This window comes from Larus michahellis, chromosome 3, assembly GCF_964199755.1.
Source record: "Larus michahellis chromosome 3, bLarMic1.1, whole genome shotgun sequence".
NCBI lineage: Eukaryota > Metazoa > Chordata > Aves > Charadriiformes > Laridae > Larus > Larus michahellis.
The window spans coordinates 102,537,684-102,557,197 of NC_133898.1; the positions used below are offsets into that span (position 1 = coordinate 102,537,684).

The window sequence follows — 19,514 nt, forward strand, 5'->3', positions numbered from 1 at the left end:
TCTCTGAGGCAGAGCAGCTGGGGACAGCCAGGAAAGGGAAAAATTTCCAAGACTCTGTCTATGAGCTCAGTCATTCACTTTATGGAGATGGTGCGAGAACAGCCTACTCATCGTTACAAGCCTTGTAAAGCTTTAATGTGTTCCGTGAGTGTGGCGTTTCTAAGGATTTTGACTGTTGTCTCTCATGGGTTGCTATGGGTATGCCTGAGTGGCACATTAAAGCTTTATCATGTGGCCATTTAAGATGGTATTTCAAAGGGACAGTGACAGGTCCATCCTTGAAATGTCCGTATTTGCTCAAGTTCAAAATCATGGCACAAAGTATGGAGAAGGGGAAGACGGGAAGAGTGAGATGGGGCTAAAATATTGTCAAGAAAATCATAGAATCATAGAGTGGTTTAGGTTGGAAGGGACTTTAAAGATCATCTAGTTCCAACCCCCCTGCCATGGGAAGGGGCACCTCCCATTAGACCAGGTTGCTCAAAAAAAAAAGATCTCTTTTTTTTTTTTCTTATGTAGGAAACAACATGGTTTTTCCTTATTCTCTTCTCATAAATAAAATGTTATTGCTAATGTTTTCTAAAAGATTCCAGACTCAGCCAGAATTCCAGTATAGAAAACGTCAGCTTAAACAACTGTTGTTGGACAAGTTTAAAATAACTGATCCAGCTTTTTCTACTGGAAAGTATTGGCTATGGTATCTCAGCCACCTGCGCTTCCAGTAATTCTAAGGGCCTCATTCTGCTCTAAATTACACCAGGACAAGTGCAAAATAATTGCATTTTTTGTAAAAGAAATAACATCAGTGCAAATGTGATATCAAATACTCAAAATAGTGTCAAATAAACAAATTAATTCAAATAATTTCTTTGGTTAAGAACACTAATATAAATTTAGTGAATACTGAACAGCTAGAGATGAGGTAATGAGGTGTGGCTTTTTTGCCTCCTTAAGTATTTAGGAAGTATTTCTAGGTCCAGTTGCTTTTCCAGACACCCTCTGGCAGTTTTTCTAGGAGAAAGCTTAGTTCGTTTTCCAACTGGCCTTCAATTATCTGCATCCTAACAATCAGAAATCCCAGATAAGCAATTTAATTTACATCACATCTTTTTTATTTTCCAAAACCAGATCAATCCCTCAGCTAAAGCACATGGAGAAGTGCATATATATCTTTTAGAATGAAATCCACACATGTTCTTAAAAGAACAATCCCATGCCAAAGGATCAGAGATCTCTTGCACTTTTTTTGTGTAAGTCAGCGCTATAGAGGAAAATCCATGACTTTAAAACTGGGGCAAATGAGAGGAGAGAACTAATTTAATGAAGTTACATGGAATTAATACAGTGTCTATTCTATTCTATTTTCAACTGTAAGTCAGATAAGACAATAATACTTAAGTGTGTATCAATAAAGAGAAGGACAGAACAGTCAGGAGTTTTAACACGAAAAAAAATAATGGTAAATTAAGCATATTTTTCCTCTTTCTTTCCTTTTGCACACTAAAGTAAGAAGTTAAAATCTATGAGTGTCTTGTTTCTCTGGGCAAATTCCGTTGTCCAGAAAATCTATTTTGATGAGTCAGGACTCTGCCTTTTGCCTTACTACGCTTGTGTACTGCATCCAGCTCTGGAGTCCTCAGCACGGGAAAGACATGGACTTGTTGGAGAGAGTCCAGAGGAGGGCCATGAATGATCAGAGGGCTGGAGCATCTCTCCTATGAAGACAGGCTGAGAGAGTTGGGGTTGTTCAGCCTGGAGAAGGCTCCAGGGAGACCTTATTGTGGCCTTTCAGTACTTAAAGGGGGCCTACAGGAGAGACAAGGACAAATGTTTTAGTAGGGCCTGTTGTGATAGGACAAGGGACAATGGTTTTAAACTAAAAGAGGGTAGATTTAGACTAGATATAAGGAAGAAATTTTTTACAATAAGAGTGGTGAAACACTAAAACAGGTTGCCCAGAGAGGTGGTAGACGACCCATCCCTGGAACCATTCAAGGTCAGGTTGGATGGGGCTCTGAGCAGCCTGATCTAGTTGATGAAGTCCCTGCCCATTGCAGGGAGGTTGGACTAGGTGATCTTTAAAGGTCCCTTCCAACCCAAACTATTCTATGATTCTATGATACTACGATACTACTTCTGCTGTAGCAAGCACAACAGTGTCTTAGCAAGACTAGGATGACTCTTCTCTTGTTTATGTTGCCTTTATTTTCTTACTAATGTGGAAATTAAAAGTATCAGAATGTTGGACCTTGTATGTATCTGGAGCTAAGTCAAATCTTTCATGTACATACATTGTAGTGGCTTTTCCTCATAGCAGCTGCTGCCCTACTTTCCCTATCTCCATTCTTTGTGTTGTGACTTGCTAGTTTCTTACAGGAAAATGTAGTCTCTTTTCTTTACTAATAACCTTATCAGTCCACTTCACATCTTGTGCAAACATTAATTTATTTTAAAATTGTGTTACTTTAGTAATAGGAAAAGTGCACAGAAAATATATTACGTTCCTGTAAAATTAGTCATTTCAGGAACTGATAAAAATATTAGGCATATTGTGAAATTCTTGGCATTGTAGACATTATAGGCATTCCTGGCTTCTGTCAAGGCTTCTATGAACTCTAAGGAGAGTTGTGTGGAGCTAGCTTCTTTATCTGAAGGAACATACAGGGGTAAGAGGCCTTTGCTCCCTTTCTGCCTCACCCATATTCTTCTGAAAACAGTTAATATTTTGAAATAACATAGTCATTTCATTAAATAATATTGGTAGAATATTGAGAAGTGATACATGTTACTATATGGTTTTAAAAATAAATATGTAAAGCTGTACAATTTTATAAATAAATCTTATAGAAAACAGATTAATCTTCTTTTGAAGGTATCAATCTGAAGTAAGTAGGAATTATGTACTACAGATAATGCTTACCTACTTCTTACAATCGTTTATTGCATTTGTTGAAATTTTTTTTGTTTTGCCAAATGTGAGTTTTACCGTATGACCATAACATGTGTTTAAATAGTTGAAATATTTCCTCACACTTGTACAAGTTATTAAAATATTAGTAATTTGTATATATTTTGAAGAAAATAATAACCTTAATTTCAAGGAAGCATTATCTGAATAGAAATCCCGAAAGATTTTCATAGAAAAACTGTCTTCCCTGCCACTGATTTCAAGAGGTTCTTGAAAGAATCTATTCGAAGACCTTTTAATTCCTTATTTTTTTATAAAATTGTAATCTTAATAATGACCTTCTGAAATAATAATTAAAAATATTTTTGTAACAATACTTTTTCATCACACATCTAAATGTAAAACACAAAATGCATTAGAACTTTCCTTTTTTTTTCTTCAAGAAAGAAACAAGAATACTTAAATGACATTTAAAACACATTTCAAATAGATAATTTGTTTACAGCTACCATAGAAAAATATTTACAAATGTTAAAATTATTTTGAAACGTACTTTAGGTATTAGATCTAAGTGATGTATATTCTCCCTGCTAGCCATTAATTCAGTCTCTGGAAATGACCCAAGCACGTTGTCTTTTGTAAATTCTTCACCCCTACCATCAGACCTTATATCGTTATGTTTAAGGGTTAGAAATGCATTGCAGAAGACTTAATAGGAAATGACCATATATCCTGAGTTGGCCTCGAGTGTCCCAGAATGCAGGCCCACCCTGATAAAAAGAAAAAATGCAAAATTTTCTTTAATTTCCTTTCTGAAGCTGGTGAACTGGATCAAGAAAATAACTGGGTTAAAATAGTAATCTTTTTTTTCCTTGGCTTATTTTTAACTTGTGTCAGCTTCTCAATCTGGTTCATCCACGGCCACACAAATAAATGAACCAGCAGAACAACGGGGGCAGCACACAAACAGAATTGAACAGCTGCGATGGAGAGAAATAGGTTGTTTAAATACAAACTGTCATGGGGAGAAATGTCTTGTTTAAATACAAACTATCATGGGAAGAGCCAGTTGTGAAGCTATCTTTAAATGGGTGACTTGAGTCAGCCTCATTAGGCTTAGAAAGATTTCCTGGTATAATTGTAGCAGTAAACTGGTAGAATAGCTTCATCCGTGCTAAGGTTTCTTTCAATACAGGTATATCTCAAACATTCAGTTTGCCTAACATATAGGCAAAACTGTCAGTGCTCTTTTATTTCCCACTTCAGTGAAGTTTTCTTTACTTTTACCTATATTTTGGGTGTTTTTAATGTTATTTCTGTAGAACAATATTGTCAGTGTTCACCTTCCTAACTTGATCCAATGGTAAGTGAAAACTGCATATTTCTATTGACTCCAGTTGGTGTCGGGTTGGATTCTTGGTGAATGGTCCTTAAAAGAGGAGAAACATTTAGAAGTGCATTAGTTCATATGTTCTATTTCTACCAGCTGTAACAGCATTTAACCTAATATCTTCTTTCTAGCAATGGGAGTAGCCACTTCTATCCTTGCAAAGAGAGTGATAAAAGAAAAATAAATTACATTTTAAATGAAGTTCTTAATTGCAAGCATAAATATAAATAATTTTCAAAATTATGCAAGCCAGAAGAGAATCCAATCTATTGGGGAATCCAACCCACTTGACTGGCAGGAGTCAAGTAATTCTCATGGGTAAGAGGTATAATTACCCCAGATTATGAAACTTAATTAATACAGAATAACTAAATTACTTGGAACCAGCTGGTCACTGGCTTTTTTAGGCAAGCTTTGATAAATAACTTTATATTAAATATTCTGTTCTTAAAAATCTAACCAATGTGAGAACATCAAGTCGAGATTATGCTGCAACAGAAAACCTCCTAGAAAGTATGATTATTTGGAGTTCCTCCATATATAGAAGAATGAAAATTGCCTTACCTTTCACAGCATGGCTCTGTGAACTCTGGTTTTGCTCTTTGTGCTGCATTAGTAAAATAGAAAGAGGGGCAGTGGTGGGGAGAAGAAAAGAGTGAGACCTACCAGCTTCCCAGCAGTCACTCTGGCAACATTAGATTATGTATTTCTCAGTGAGATCATGCTTAGCTGTAGTGGTCGTGTCCTTCCTTGTCCTGGTTTATCCCAATGATGGGGGCCATAGGGAAAATATATTGTACTTGCATAATTTTAAAAATATTAATTTATTTAATCCTATTGGCAGTCTCATATATCAAGGTTTCTTCTTCAGTGCAGTTTCAATGGCACAAAAGGAGAAACTGTGCCTTTTGAAACTTACCCTTCATTGAAGTAAATATGCATTTTGAATACAAGAAATCTAAATTAACCTGTGAAGAATGATGATCACAAAATACCTTTGTTTTCCATTGCATTTGTTTCCTATCCATTTTAACAATTTCCTTTAGAAGTGTCAAAATAGGACTTGTTACTAATAAGTTGGTTGCAGTGTTGTAAGAGAAGAGTGGTAGCGTTCATCTTAGTTTTCTACATAATTACGAGAGCTACTTTCACTAAAATGGAAAGATGTTGAAATATCCAATATTGCCATAGCTGGAATATTTCTTGGGTGCGTACATTTTCATGAAGTTTCATCAGAATTTAGTATTATGATGGATCTCTGGCAGGGTTCTCTGATTATTTCTAGTGATCATACAAGTTGAGTTCTTGAAATTTAAAGAGCTGTTTCAACAGAAGTTCATTTGGGGAAAGAAATCCGCTTGTTTTTCTTTTCACTTCACATCAAAGTGAAAGTAATTTCAAAAGCCATTGGCAAATGGAATTGTTTTCCATATAACCTTAATAATTAACTTTCTTTCCAGTTGAGTTGCTAAGTATGGTAGCTACTGCAGTTCATCTTTATTAACGGAGACATGGCTGGCAAATCCACTTTTGGTACACTCCCTGAGATGTAGTTTAATAATGAGTGTGTGTCAAATGTCAGCTCTGCTGTTCCTCCTGGGATTCCTCCATCAAGTGAATACATATTCTGTCTGTGCTATACAGGCATTTTCTAAAGCTATCCTACAACTTGCTTCCCCAAGACCCACAGAGGATTCAGAAAAACAACAAAGTAATTTTTTCAAACTGCTACATGAGTAGTTCTAAACATACAATGCTTTCATCGTCATAAATCAGTGAAAGGCAAAAATGCCATTTCAACCAACAGTTCTATAGAAATCTATTTTACTGCCTAGAAAAAAAGAGTACTGCAGTTGTGTAGCAATCATGACTGAGGCAAAGCTTGGTGGGGAAGAGACACTTTCTTCTGTAGGTTTCCAGGCTCAGCGGTATTTTGGTTCCTTTCTGAATTACGCATTGTTGATTGGTCATTCTCCTTTAAATAACTTTCTGACATGTAGTTATTCTGAACATGCTGACAAGGGCTTTAAAATAGAAGATATAACATTTAGAAAATTTATTTATTTCCACACAACGATAGGATTGCCTGTCTCCAAATATACTTCAGGAGTTCATTTGAAGGATCTTATGTTCGTAATGGATGCTTTTGCATAATGAATTAAGTGCCCTTCAAATACGCTATTCATTCATATGAATATGAAGGTTCAAGAAATGTCATGGGTTTAATGAGATGGCTTTATTTATGACTCTTTTTATCATGGTGAGACACTGGAAATACTGGGACTGAATCCACAGCTCTCCAGGAAAACTTCTACAGAAAATGCATGGAATTTACCCTCAGCAACTGCAAAACTGTAAAAGAAAAATATTGACATCTTGATATTCATAACTTTATCTTCTTTTGAAAAAGAAAGAATATACTGACATATGACCTGCACAGAAGGAAAAGGGTTAAAGGTATTCATTTATGGGTAGAAATTAATAACCACTCTATTTTATTTTAGTAAATGCAGGAATTAATCATAAAACAGTTGCTTTTTGGTAATTAAAAATTCAGTCTTTTGGGGGCTTTATGTGTTTCTGTGGCAGACTTCCAGTTTATATTTCTAATCTTGTTTTTGAAATGATAATATATATCCACACACATCCATATACCTGCCCATCCTTCCACACATATATATGTATATATGTAGTGTACATATAAGTACATTTTGATACATATTCTCAAGTGCATAACATTGTTTTTTGAACTACATAAACTAAGATAGTGAAATACTGTATCATTCTTTGTCATCAATTTCTAAAAATGTGTGACTGTATTCAACGTTAAAGGTCCTTCCTTGTACCATCAGAGAGCTTTATTTCTTACATATAAATAAAAGCAGTGAAGAAATAGTGTAAGTTAATTTGATCTTTTTCTTATAGAAGAAAAAAAAACAGAGGTAAGAGATAAGGTTGGGAAGACATCTTTGGGAAAGAGGACAGGAACAGGAAAGGAAGAGAAATTTTAATCTTATAAGGTGTCAAGTTAAAAAAAAAATCTGGGCTGCGTTGCAAGAAGAAAAAATGAAAGGTGGTTGAAATTATCCATCTTGAACTCATTCTGTCAGTCAGAGGTAGGAAATACCGCCTTCAGAAATCTGAATACAGTTGATTCATTGACTTGTCAATCACAGGAGGATTTCAGTGCACTGATTCCAAAGTCTGATTTACACTACTGTAGGAGTTGCTGAGTGAAGATTAGGGAAATAGGAGACTTGCCTGGGAATGCAATTTCTGAAGGAGGATAAATGAGATAAAAAATGGCATGAGCAAAATCGAAAAGATAGACTAAAGAGAGGGAAAAAAGAGGAAAAAGAAAGAGAAAGAGAAACTTGATATAACATCTTTTGATCATTTTCACACAGACTCTCACGTTTGCTATTTTCCTGGGTCAAATTTTTGTCCAAAGTGATCAGTTGATGCCCATGTGTAACAAGTGCTTGATGCTGAAATGCCTCCTTAGATAATGAAAAGTGTGATACCTGGGAGTCTGGCTCTATGAGCAGCTACTATGTGTGAATATTTAATGGCATGACTTGCTTGACCTACCTTACTCCTGGTTTGGAGCATTATTGTGAGCAACAGATGAGCATTTTCAAGCTTGAATGCTCACTTAAGTCCTAAAACTAGAATTAAACCTGAAATAAATAGCCAGGGGCAGTCTGTGTTGGTGGAGCCAACACTTCTGAGCAGCTTCTTTCAGACAAGATGCTTCTTTCGCTGTGTGCATGGCTTCTGAGGATTCGTACTTGAAAATGTTGGCTTCGTGCCTCAGAATATTTCTGTGCCATCTGTAAATTTTCCACCCCACTATTTTGCATTGTACATCTGTTTAGACTAAGCATTTTCTCATATGTCCTGTACACAATGTGTTATCCTAGAAAGCTACGTGAATGACTATTTATCTGTTGGTCTCAGAGCCTTGCAATTTTTAAGGCACTTATTTCCCCACAGTCCCTGCGAGGTGGGGAGATAGCAGTTCTCTCCATTATCTGAGACAGGGGTCTAATACCAAAAGATGCTTAATGCAAAAGTCTTTCACTCTGGTAGTGCCAACTTCCTCAAATTTATGGACAAGTAATCCTTCAATTCATGTACTGTGTGAATTTTTTCCACTGAGGTGCTTCTGCCACTTTATACTGGATGTCACAGCATTGCTTGGGAACCTGGGAATACAATGGTTCCCATTGCATGGGAACCACTGCATGGGAACCTACGCTGAAAACTGTCTCCTGACAGGATTGCCAAACCAGACATCTTCCCGGCTATCTTCTCTTAGGGGACCAATTTAAAGGGTGGTCTCATACCATTTCTGATGAACGATAAAGGTTTTTACACGCCATGTGGTAGTGGATATATGCACATTCCCTCCAAAAAAGCAACAGTTGGGACACTCAGGTGAGAAGAAAAAAACATACATTCAAATTTTCATTTTAATATAGCAGAATCTGGAGCAGTCTTTCCCTTTTATGTGAGAACACCTTAATTAACAGAATAAAGGGGAGAGAAAAAAGCCACACTGAAACAGTTTCATTTTTGTAATATAATTATTCACTGGTACAGAGGGAAAATACAACAGAGTAGTTTTAAACAGGGATATAGGAGGGTCAGGCTTAGATTTCTGTTTCAGTGTATTTTATATTTTGCAACAATTTTGAAAAGTAAGACTTTCAGCTGTAATATTGGGCAAAATGGAAGAAGCCACAAAAATGGATTCATATAAGCAGCGGATATAATCTACAAATTTTTTAAAAATCATATATTTAAAAAATCACAGAAGCAAGTATTAAACATTAACAGATACTGATATGTTAAAACAGAGAAAGAGTCACTTCAGTCTTTAAGCTAATGGCAACCTATCCTGAGGATAATTTACGTAGTGACTTTTAGCATTTTTGACAGAATAGAATAGCAACAGGGTATCCTGAATCTGTTACCGAAAGCAGAAAAGAAGAGAGTTTTGTGTTCTGCCACTCATTTTACATTTTCCATAGATGTTTTTTACATCATACCTCTCCTGACAAACATGAAAAATTAACACTGGGACTTTAAAATTTGTCTGTGCACTACATCACAGCCAGGATGTATGTGGGCAGGTGGAAGGCTCTCCATATCACCGCTAGAGCTCATTTCTCTTGCACTTAGGCAGATACCTTTTGGACGTAAACCAAAAGAAATAAAACATTACTAAAAACATGCAGGAGTATCCAAGACTATGGTGCTGTAATCAGCAAAGGCGGCATGGAGTCATAGAATAGTTTGGGTGGGAAGGGACCTTTAAAGGTCATCTAGTCCAACCCCCCTGCAACAAGCAGGGACATCTGCAACTCAGTCAGGTTGCTCAGAGCCTGGTTCATGTTCAGCTTTGTCAAAGGTGTGTGTGGGTGGGAGGATCCTAAGCCCTCCGTAGAAGTCCACAGGTTCCAGCTCCACTTAAGGTGATGGAGAAGGGGTGCCTATCTGGGAGAAGGTATTCCCGTGGGACGGCTTGTCCTTCACTGCCTGTGCAGCATTCTTTCCTTGGCTTCACACTGTAACCATTGGGAGGGAGCAAAGCAGATGTTTTTTCCTGCAGCTCTGCAAAGTGACCCAAATCAGGGCAAACAAAAACACAATCAAAATGAAATTTCAAAGTGTGTTTGTGTGTAATAGCAGGAAGAATAATCAGGACTTCATTCAAAAATCAACAACTTAGTGATGTTTAAGATGAGTAAAATAGATTTAAAAAGCAACATTTTGGCATCTACTATACTTGTTAAAATTTGTTTTCCTGCCGAGTTATATGAGATTCTGGACTATAGCATGAATACCATACACAAAGAAAAACAGAAATGAAAGTTAAGGTACTGCACAGGTCTGAACAGTCAGCAAAGAACTGCTAATAAACCCCCAAAGTCTTGATTTCTACTTGTACTCTAAGAACTGTACAGTTGTAGTGAGTTTACAACCAAGAATAGCATGAAAAAAAGGCAGCTTTAATCTAATTCTTTGGAAACTGGGAGTATTTTATTCAGCACTGAAACTATTGGCAGCCAAAAGCGGGGAAAATTTACTTTATCATTAGATATGAATGTTGCTATGTGACTAAACAAGAGATTTCAGATATCATTGTCAGGACTTCCAAGAACAAGAGTTTACTCTCACTATAAAAAGAAAAATGCAATCGTCTGATCTGTTACAATAGAAATATCTGAACATTTTTCCGTGGCATGTTATCTGTGAATAATGGAAAATTTATGGGACCTGAACAGTAAATAATTGCTGCAGATATACTGAATTTCATGTCACATAGTCTGTCCGTTTTTAAACTTTCAGGAAACATTAACCCAGAGTATGGTGCCCTGTTACGCTAAGCATAAATACCACCAAACAACCGGGGCAGTTACGAATATGCCAGTTTTTAACTGTGTGAAACAGTTATACTACACAAAACTTTAATTCAAGAAATATACAATTTAAGCATGAATTAAAAATTAACAATTAATAATTAATAATTAATGCTGTTATTTGAAAAAAGTGAGAAAAAATACAAACTGGTCAACAGTAAAAATGTACTCAATCATGAAAAATAGAGGGACGTTCATAAACAAACTGTTGCAGAAGTGTGATTTAGAGGCACATGCAAAGAAAGCCCAATGGCATCTAGAGCAAGACATATGCATGACTGATGCTTGGCTAGACATCAGGACCCTTAAATTTAGATTTTTATATTTGGACTCATACAAACATGCCTATGGCCCCATTATAGTTGATGGAAATCTAATCAACACACTTGGAATCTAAAGAGCAGTTTAGATCACCTTAGAGCAGACATGAAGGCTATGACCTCACTAGCAAATAAAACACTTCCGCAGCTTAGATACCTATAACACTTAAATTTAGGTGTCTTAATCTCATACACAGTGCAGTCGCACATCAAAATTCTTCATGTGGTGGCTGTAAGTGCTTCATTTCAGCAAGTCATCCTGACTGTTTCCTTGCTGCTCAGAGTTTTTCTTTCTGCACTGTCCCAGTTTAAGCAGCTCAGTGCTTGGCTTCCACTTTTGCTGTAGTAGGATCCAAAACCTACCCAAAACAGCTGTTAAGACTTCAAAGGGATCCAATCTGAAATCCTTCCTCCAGATATGCCTAACTCCACATAAAGATTTGAGATCCTTCAAATTCAGTCAGAGCTCTAGCTCTACTTTCTAAAACATAGCTAATAGAAGAGATAATAATGACGATTCTCTCATCAAGAAGTAACTTAGTCAGCACTACAAGTCTATGGCCTCATGGTCAAGGCACTCACAGAAGGAAAAAATTTCCTTAAGAAGTTCTTTGCTCAAGCAATTTTTCATCTTATTTTAACTGGTCTCTCTTTGGGGACCATTTGCAACCAAATCAATAAGAACATCCCTTTTCTCCTCAGGTTTGGGGGAAATTTAAGTTAAAAAAATCAATGTGAGAATTTACGGAAAATTATTTCAAACAAAACTCGTTTCAGTCAGCCCTAGGTTTTCACTCACTCATACCCACATACTCAAGTGGTCTAGCAAGGACTGTCTGTGTGTTATGTGGATGAAAAAGGATATTGGTTGTTGTTTCCTCGCTATGTCTCTTGGCTTCCTCTTTACTGGTGGTAACAAACAGGGGCTTGGAGTGCTCTTCAGTACCATTTTAGAAATCAGACATTATTTTAGGATGATTCTTCTATTTCAGAATTTAATTTCACTTTCCATGAATTTTAGACAATGTGTTGCCTGTTGTATTTACTTCTTCATTTGAAGAACCTTTAAGGTTAAAATCTGCTTTCCCGTTAGGATAAGAGGAGCAGAAATGATACATACAATATGTCGTATCTTTATTGCCATCCTCCTGTTACCAGACCGCAGGCCCTCTGATCTTGACAAAACCACATTCCTCACCTTTTGCCAGTTTGATTCCTGAGAGTTTTGTCCTTTGCCATCTACACAGGACCTTCTTTTAGCTCTTGTTCTATTGTTTCTTATAGAATCATAGAATAGTTTGGGTGGGAAAGGACCTCCAAAGGTCATCTAGTCCACTCCCCCCCTGCAATGAGCACGGACATGTACAACTAGATCAGGGGCTCAGAGCCCCATCCAACCTAACCTTGAGTGTTTCCAGGGATGGGGCATCTACTAAGTCTCTGGGCATCCTGTTCCAGTGTTTCACTGCCCTCATTGTAAAACAATTTCTTCCTCTATCTAGTCTAAACCTTCCCTCTTTTAGTTTAAAGCCATTGCCCCTTGTCCTATCACAAGAGGCCCTGCTAAAAAGTTTGTCCCCATCTTTCCTGTAGGCTCCCTTTAAGTACTGAAAGGCTGCAATAAGGTCTCCCTGAGGAGACCAGTCTCCTTTTCTTCTCCAGGCTGAACAGCCCCAACTCTCACAGCCTGTCTTCATAGGAGAGCTGCTCCATCCGTCTGTTTTTGTGGTCCTTCTCTGGACCCGTTCCAACAGGTCCATGTGTCCATGTGTCTGATGACCCCAGAGCTGGACACAGTACTCCAGGTGGGGTCTCACCAGCGCGGAGTAGAGGGGCAGAATCACCTCCCTTGACCTGCTGTCCATGCTTCTTTTGATGCATCCCAGGTTATGGTTGACTTTCTGGGCTGCGAGCGCACATTGCTGGCTCGTGTCCAGCTTTTCATCCACCAAGTCCTTCCTGGGGTGCTTTTACACACAAACTTTTCTGTATGTAATTCAGCCGATACCAATCTTAGTATTTCTGTTACTGTTGTTACTTTCTCTACTGTTGGAGCAATCACGAAGATAAAGAAAATTAAGCTTTCTTTCACTTTGCATATGTAGCCAAACAATTTTAATTGCAGAATAAATTCAATTTAATTGCAGAATAAATTCAATTTATTAGCTTTTCTGTCTCTTACTACCAGCTTAGCCTCACTCAGCTGGAAGGGATTTTGGGACAGCATTTACAGTTAGCAGGAAGAATCCAGTAAGTAGAAATCTGAAAAATCTGAAAAAGTATAGTAAATGCACTTCTCATTAGGTAAATGAGAGTCTTTCTGACTTTTTATTTCTACAGGGATTTAAATGTTATTGTAATCAATACCACCCAAGTCCTTTTTTTATTCAATGCTATTGATTTTGATAAGAAATGTTGTTCAGTGTCTCAAATCCTCAAATCAGGCAAAACCCAATGTACTGAACCTCGTTATAACAAAGCATAAACAAAAAGGGAAAAAAAGACTAAAGTCTCTCTTGAAGATTTTTAATTTTAACGTTTGAATTCCAACCTTAGTACTGAAACAGGTTTTGTTTTGTTTTGTTTTGATTTTTTTTATGGGTACTAAGGCATATCCATCACTGAATGCTTTTGTGGACAGAATAGACAAACTTTGTCGAGTGTGACAAAGCTGATCCTCCGCTGCATCTGAGAGAAAGACTAAATGACCTTTGATTTTCAGGCCTGTTTCCTATTATTTCGTTAGTATCACGTGTAAGTCACCATTATAGGATGCTGAAAATCCCATAATGTCAGGAAGTTGCCATATATATATATATATGAAAGTGTGTGTGTGTGTACATGTATTTGTACACATAGTTTGTTAGTCAATAAAAAAGCTCTCAAGTCGGTCTTTTAAAAGAGGTATAAAAGCAAAAGCTCTTTTTCATGTTATACTTTTCAGTAAGTCTCAACAAAAACGAATCTAGAGTGTTCAATTAAAACAAGACTCTTTATTTTGTAATGGGTTTATTTGATTTTAGGTGTAGTTATGAAGTCTAATGATAAAAGCAATTATGCCACATATGCGCAGAGCCAGATTATCTGGTAGAGCAGATTAGGGCCAATTCAACATGTCCTTGCAAGGTCAGGTCATGAATGGTCACTGCCTGCATTGGCAAAATCATATTGTGCTTTTTTTCCAGTTTTTCTTGTGTATTTTATGTGATCTTTTGGGTTGTCTTGTGTCTAACCTTCCCTTTACTTTCCACAAATCTGCCATATCCAGTGCTTGTCGATCTGCTTTTTGCTTCAGAGCTCAGCTGCTGCCCCAGGAGGCAGCTGCATTGTAAACTGACTCTGCCAGATGTAACCACTGCTTCTATCTACTTTCCCACCTGGGCTGGAGCGAAAGCATAAAGACTACGCTGGAAGGACTTTTGCAGGTGATGATGTTTCTGTTTTACGCATGTGAGTACTGACGTGTGCCCAGCCACTGAATCACTGCTGAGCTCAGTGGGGCACTTACAGCGCGGAAATTGTGCAGTCCAGACAGGCTGGCTGGCTGGGACCTGCTAACATCATCACTACTTCTGTTGGTCCCATCCTCATTCCACCCAATTACTGAGTTTCTAAAGAGAAATATGAATGTTAGCAGATGGTTGTGCTATAAGGATTGTGAACGGATGCGGAGGTTTCAAATGGGGACAGTGACATTCCTGTGTATCACATGCTAAGCATGAATGAGTGTCTCTTAACAATTCTTTGTGTGAGCCTGTGTTAGGTCTTGGAGAATTGTTTTCATTTCCTGCCATGCTCTGCTGTGAGCTCAGGAGTGTCTTTCTCCTTGATGTTGTGGAATACTTAAGACCATGGCCAACCCTTGCACAGCAAGGATGGTAATCGGTCGGTTTCAGGCAAGGATATGAAAATAACTATTTGCTCAAGCCAAAAGAAGACTGCATGCATATGTCTAGTAACGTTTCAAAATGTGGTACTCCAAGGAAAGGCAAGCATCCAGGCAAGAAATATTATCATCTGTGGGTCACTGGAAAAGCAAAGTTTTGGAAAGTGTGCATACCATGATATGATTGGCAATATTTTTGCATCTGCTGGATATCCTTCTGCAACGAGGGGGTCATTGCTCCTTCCTTGGAGATTAATTGATTGTGCTTGGGGAGAGAAACTTCCAGAGGTGATAGTGAAGAGTTGTAGTAAAACGCTTGGAGACTGCACATGAAGGCACCTGTGAAATCAGTCATTCAGTGGCTGCAATGTGACAGGGACATTGGTATATGGGGTATATATGTGGGTTTTGCACAGACAGGCTATAGCTCCAGAGATGAAACGGAGTCTGGGGTTAGGATTCTGGGCTATAACTTCATAACTATATCTCTAGAAGCAGAATGGGTGTAAGTCCAACCCATAAGATGTCCCTGTTTGTAGAACACCCAGAGCCCGGTTGTGCGCCTATAAAAGGAAAAACATTTAGAAGCCAAAGCATATACATTCAGACAGATCTACATACTCACAGAAGAGAACCAACAGTACTGCTCACCTGGGCTAGCTGTAGAGCCCCCTGTGAACACCAAAGCTAATTTTCCTTGGTTTCCGCTGTAGCAAATAGCCTTACGCATTAGGAGATCCTTGTGCGCTATTCAGAAAAGCCATTAACAGATCCGGAAACAAGGTCTTCATCCCCAGAAAGGATGAAGCCAGCTTCTCATAATTTGGCAGATCTGACAGGGTTTCCCTCAGACCTTTGAAATGCCTTTCCTTTCTTGAGATCCCTCAGGTGTCCATGGTGGTCCTTCAGAGGAGTGAGTCAAACAGATAAAGTCAGTAACAGCTTCAAACATTCATTTAATCCTCCTCTACACTTGGGGCACCAAACTTGAGAGCACTGGGTAACTATTCTGCATGTGGCTTTAATATCTCATAGGGAACACAGATAAAAAAGCATCGGCAGAAGTATATACTTCCATTGGACCAGCCCTATATCTCAGAGTTTATGCTATTCAGTGTATGATACTATCAGGGAACTATTGTGGTTTGTCTGATCCAGTTGTGCCTGGGCAAAGAACTGATTTAGAAGGAAGATGTTCTGGATGAGGTATCAGCATCTGAAAGGCATCAACATGCAGCTATATCTTACTGTATTTACCAGCTACTCAGTATGTGTGGTTACGTTTATCAAAATGCATTTATTAGCAGTTTATCAAAATGTATAGTGTAGACCTGCCTTGGCAGTGAGGTATTTCATGTCTCATAAATTCTAACGAGATGTGTTGCCAACAGACTGTGATTGCAAACACCTCAGTGCTAATAACCTAACAGGAAAAAACCAGGAGGAAAGGTTTACATTACCCTATTGCTTAGGGGTTGGGAAAGAAACGTGGTTGGAAAGAATTTGAATAAGCAAGTATCACATGGCAAAGACAATAGACTGTAGCAAAAGACCAAGCAGAAACACTTCCATGGTATTTAAAGGATTAAACTGTTTATTTGTGTTCATCTGAAGGTATAGAAGACACAGCAGCATTGAAATACTAGCTGAAAAAACAGCTTATTTCAAAACAATGGGGAAGGTTCGAGGCAGGGGCATGATAAAAAGTGATGTGTTCATACCCTTAGACAGAGAATAAGAAACAGGATATAAGCAAATTATTTCCTATTTCACAGCTGTATCAGCCTCCCAAAAATTTGCAGAACAGCATTGATCCCTTTTGCAGATGCAATTCAGTTCTAAGTCACAAGTAAAACCAAAAATAGAAAAAGAAGTGAATTAAGCAAATATGATCAAAACGTTTAGGGGTACGCTGGGTTTGCCACTTAGTGCTAAGTTAGCAGTTCTCTCATGAGAAGGCAAAAATGGACAGCTGGAGTGGGAACCTCTTACAAGATTCCAGCTAAATCAGTCCTTCTCAGTTTGGGTGCAGTATTGTTAGGGGGCATTTGAGTGACTCTACGCCTCAGCAATCCATCAATGTGTAAGCACTACAAATGATGAATTTAGCTTTGAAAGAGCAAATTAAAACATTGTTTTCTCTCATTTATTTGTTTGCTTTTGTAGTGAGAAAGCTGTAATTTAAAAAGAATTAATTTATGGTCTGTCTGATTGTGTAGCAGGCGTATTGAATTTAGATATCATTAGGTTAGAATTTGCCCTGCTGAACTGGTAAATACAGTAATTTACAGACAATTAGCTGCTTGCTGATGTCTTTCAGATGCTGATCACCGTGAAACATAACCCCAGTGCCATGTCTGCGCAAGCAGTTCCTGCCATCCTCCCACTGCTGCCTGTTCATCTGCACCTCAGATTTCATAGGCTCATTTTCAGCAGTAAGTAAAGATTTGACATTGTTGGCAAATTTACAGCTATCTGGTGCCTGAATTATAATGACACTGTGCGGCAATCTGACTAAAGCAAACCGGCAGAAAGCATGTAGTCACATCTCAGACCATATAGAATTTTGCAGCTGTCAAGAGATTGTCTATTCCCAATACCTTTAGCAACTAAACCCTATTAAACTATGAGAAAACAGGCTTGTTCTGTTCTCATGCAACCTCATAGTTATGGATTTGTCAGTGTTGTAAACATTTGAACTTGATCTACATCTTTCCTTGGCAGGGATCTAAAATCCATTGCTTGTCTGTATCTGGTTTATCATCTGTGCCATCTGAACTGCTAGTGATTGTTTCTACAGAGGACGATATGCCTCAAGAGGCCACATGTCCGGTAATCTGCCTGGCTTCCAAGCAACATTATTTGATAGCAGTGATGAAAAACAAGTATATTGCACAAAATAATGATTACAGTATTTAAATTCCTCATAGCAGTCAAGGAGGAAATACACTCCTATGTAAAACATGCCGAAAAATGCTACACAGCTTAAAAAAAATAAACGGAATGGTATATTATCAGTATGATACTTCAGTAGTATTGTCTTTTCTGAACTAATTATTGGTTTTCAATGGTTTATAAATCCTCCACTGTGTTCAGGGGCATTGTATAAACCAGAGCATTAGCCATAAAGATGTGAAAGGATCTCTGCTTCTGTTTTTTCGTTTTCCTGCCTACCCCATCACCTTTCCTTGGCAGTTCAACAGCAGAATGCCCCCTTATCCATTAGGAAAATGCGTATTAAATGAATAGTGTTCAAAACTCCAGTTCAGCCTCATTTCTGAAAGTAATGAATTCCACTAACATGGGCTCAGTTGATACTCCCTACACTGTCACCTGTCTTGTCACTTGCTATTGTTTAGATTGAAGCTCTTCCATGGATTCTGAAAGGAGAAATGGTCTAAAATTCTCATTACTTAGACTACGTAAAATTAGACAAGGGCCTCAGTCATGAAAACTTCTAGATGCAGGAAATAAGACTGGATAGTATCAATAATTTTCAGAAAATTACTCTCCAGTTACATTACTGACGGTTTACAGAAGCACGTCCTGAGACCTTGCACACAATGAATGGTTGTCAGTGCAAGTGTTGTGCTATACCCCAATCAACGTGCCTTGCTAATGAAGAGGGATGCAGTATACTGAACCAATTGAACCAAGGTCCTTTTAATTTGGAGTTTTAGTTGTGAATATGGCTTTAGGATACAGTCTTCTCATCTCTGGGAATCAGACTGACCCCATCAATTCTATCACATAAAACAGCCATCAAATGACAAGAGCTCCTGCTCATTGCCACAGTTGGGGCAGCATCAAACCAGTAATTCCATTGCTAGCTTGCAACCACCATCCAACCACTGATAAAAAGTCCAGCCATGACTTTTGTTTTAAAACATGTGCACTTTAGAATATGCTCACTTCCAATGAAAAAACAGTTGCATTCTTGTGTCAAAGTATAAGAACAACTTTGTTAGATCAGGACAAACATCTGTCTAGCTCACTGATCTGTCTCTAACAATGGCTACTAGTAGATTGGGAAAGACAATAAAACAGGGCAAGCACAGAATGATTTTTCCTGTGGTTACACCCTTACAACTTTCAGCAGTCTGAGACCTGGGGACTTTCCGAATGGAGGTCTTCCATGAATTCTTCCATTAATTTTGTCTAATTGCTTTTTGAGCCCATTTATACTTTTGGCATCCACAACATCCTATGGCAATGAGTGCTACAATTTAATTGTGTGTCACATGAAAAATACTTCCTTTTATTTGTTCTAAACCAGTTGCCTGGTAATTTCATTTTGTTCCACCTTGTCTTTGTGTTATGGGAAACAGCGAATTCCCTATTCACCCTCTCTATGCCTTTCACAGTTTCTACATACTTCTCTCCAATTTCTCCATGTTTATTTATTTTCCATACTGAAGAATCTTAGTTTATTTAATCTCTCCCCATGTAGAAACATTCAAAATCCCCAATAGTACTTATTTTCTGATTTTACTGTGTTCATTTGGGGTAGAATCACAGTACCTTATTTCCATTTGATTCTTTACTATTTTCATAATAGTTCTTGCTATTCTATTTTCTGTTT

The 19,514-nt window shown here is 37.8% G+C and overlaps 1 protein-coding gene across 18 annotated transcripts in view; it reads left to right on the top strand.

Moving 5' to 3' along the window:
* Positions 1-19,514, top strand: part of LGSN (lengsin, lens protein with glutamine synthetase domain) — a 115,277-nt gene that overhangs the window by 25,454 nt on the left and 70,309 nt on the right. For 14 of the 18 annotated variants that reach the window (XR_012586330.1, XM_074581510.1, XM_074581509.1 and 11 more), the window contains one exon: positions 17,253-17,367. The exons of 3 other annotated variants lie outside the window; for them this stretch is intronic. The gene's annotated coding sequence lies outside the window, so the exon portion shown is untranslated. Of the gene's footprint in view, positions 1-14,314; positions 14,472-17,252; positions 17,368-19,514 lie in introns of all 18 variants that reach the window. One more of the 18 variants, XM_074581507.1, reaches the window with a different exon arrangement.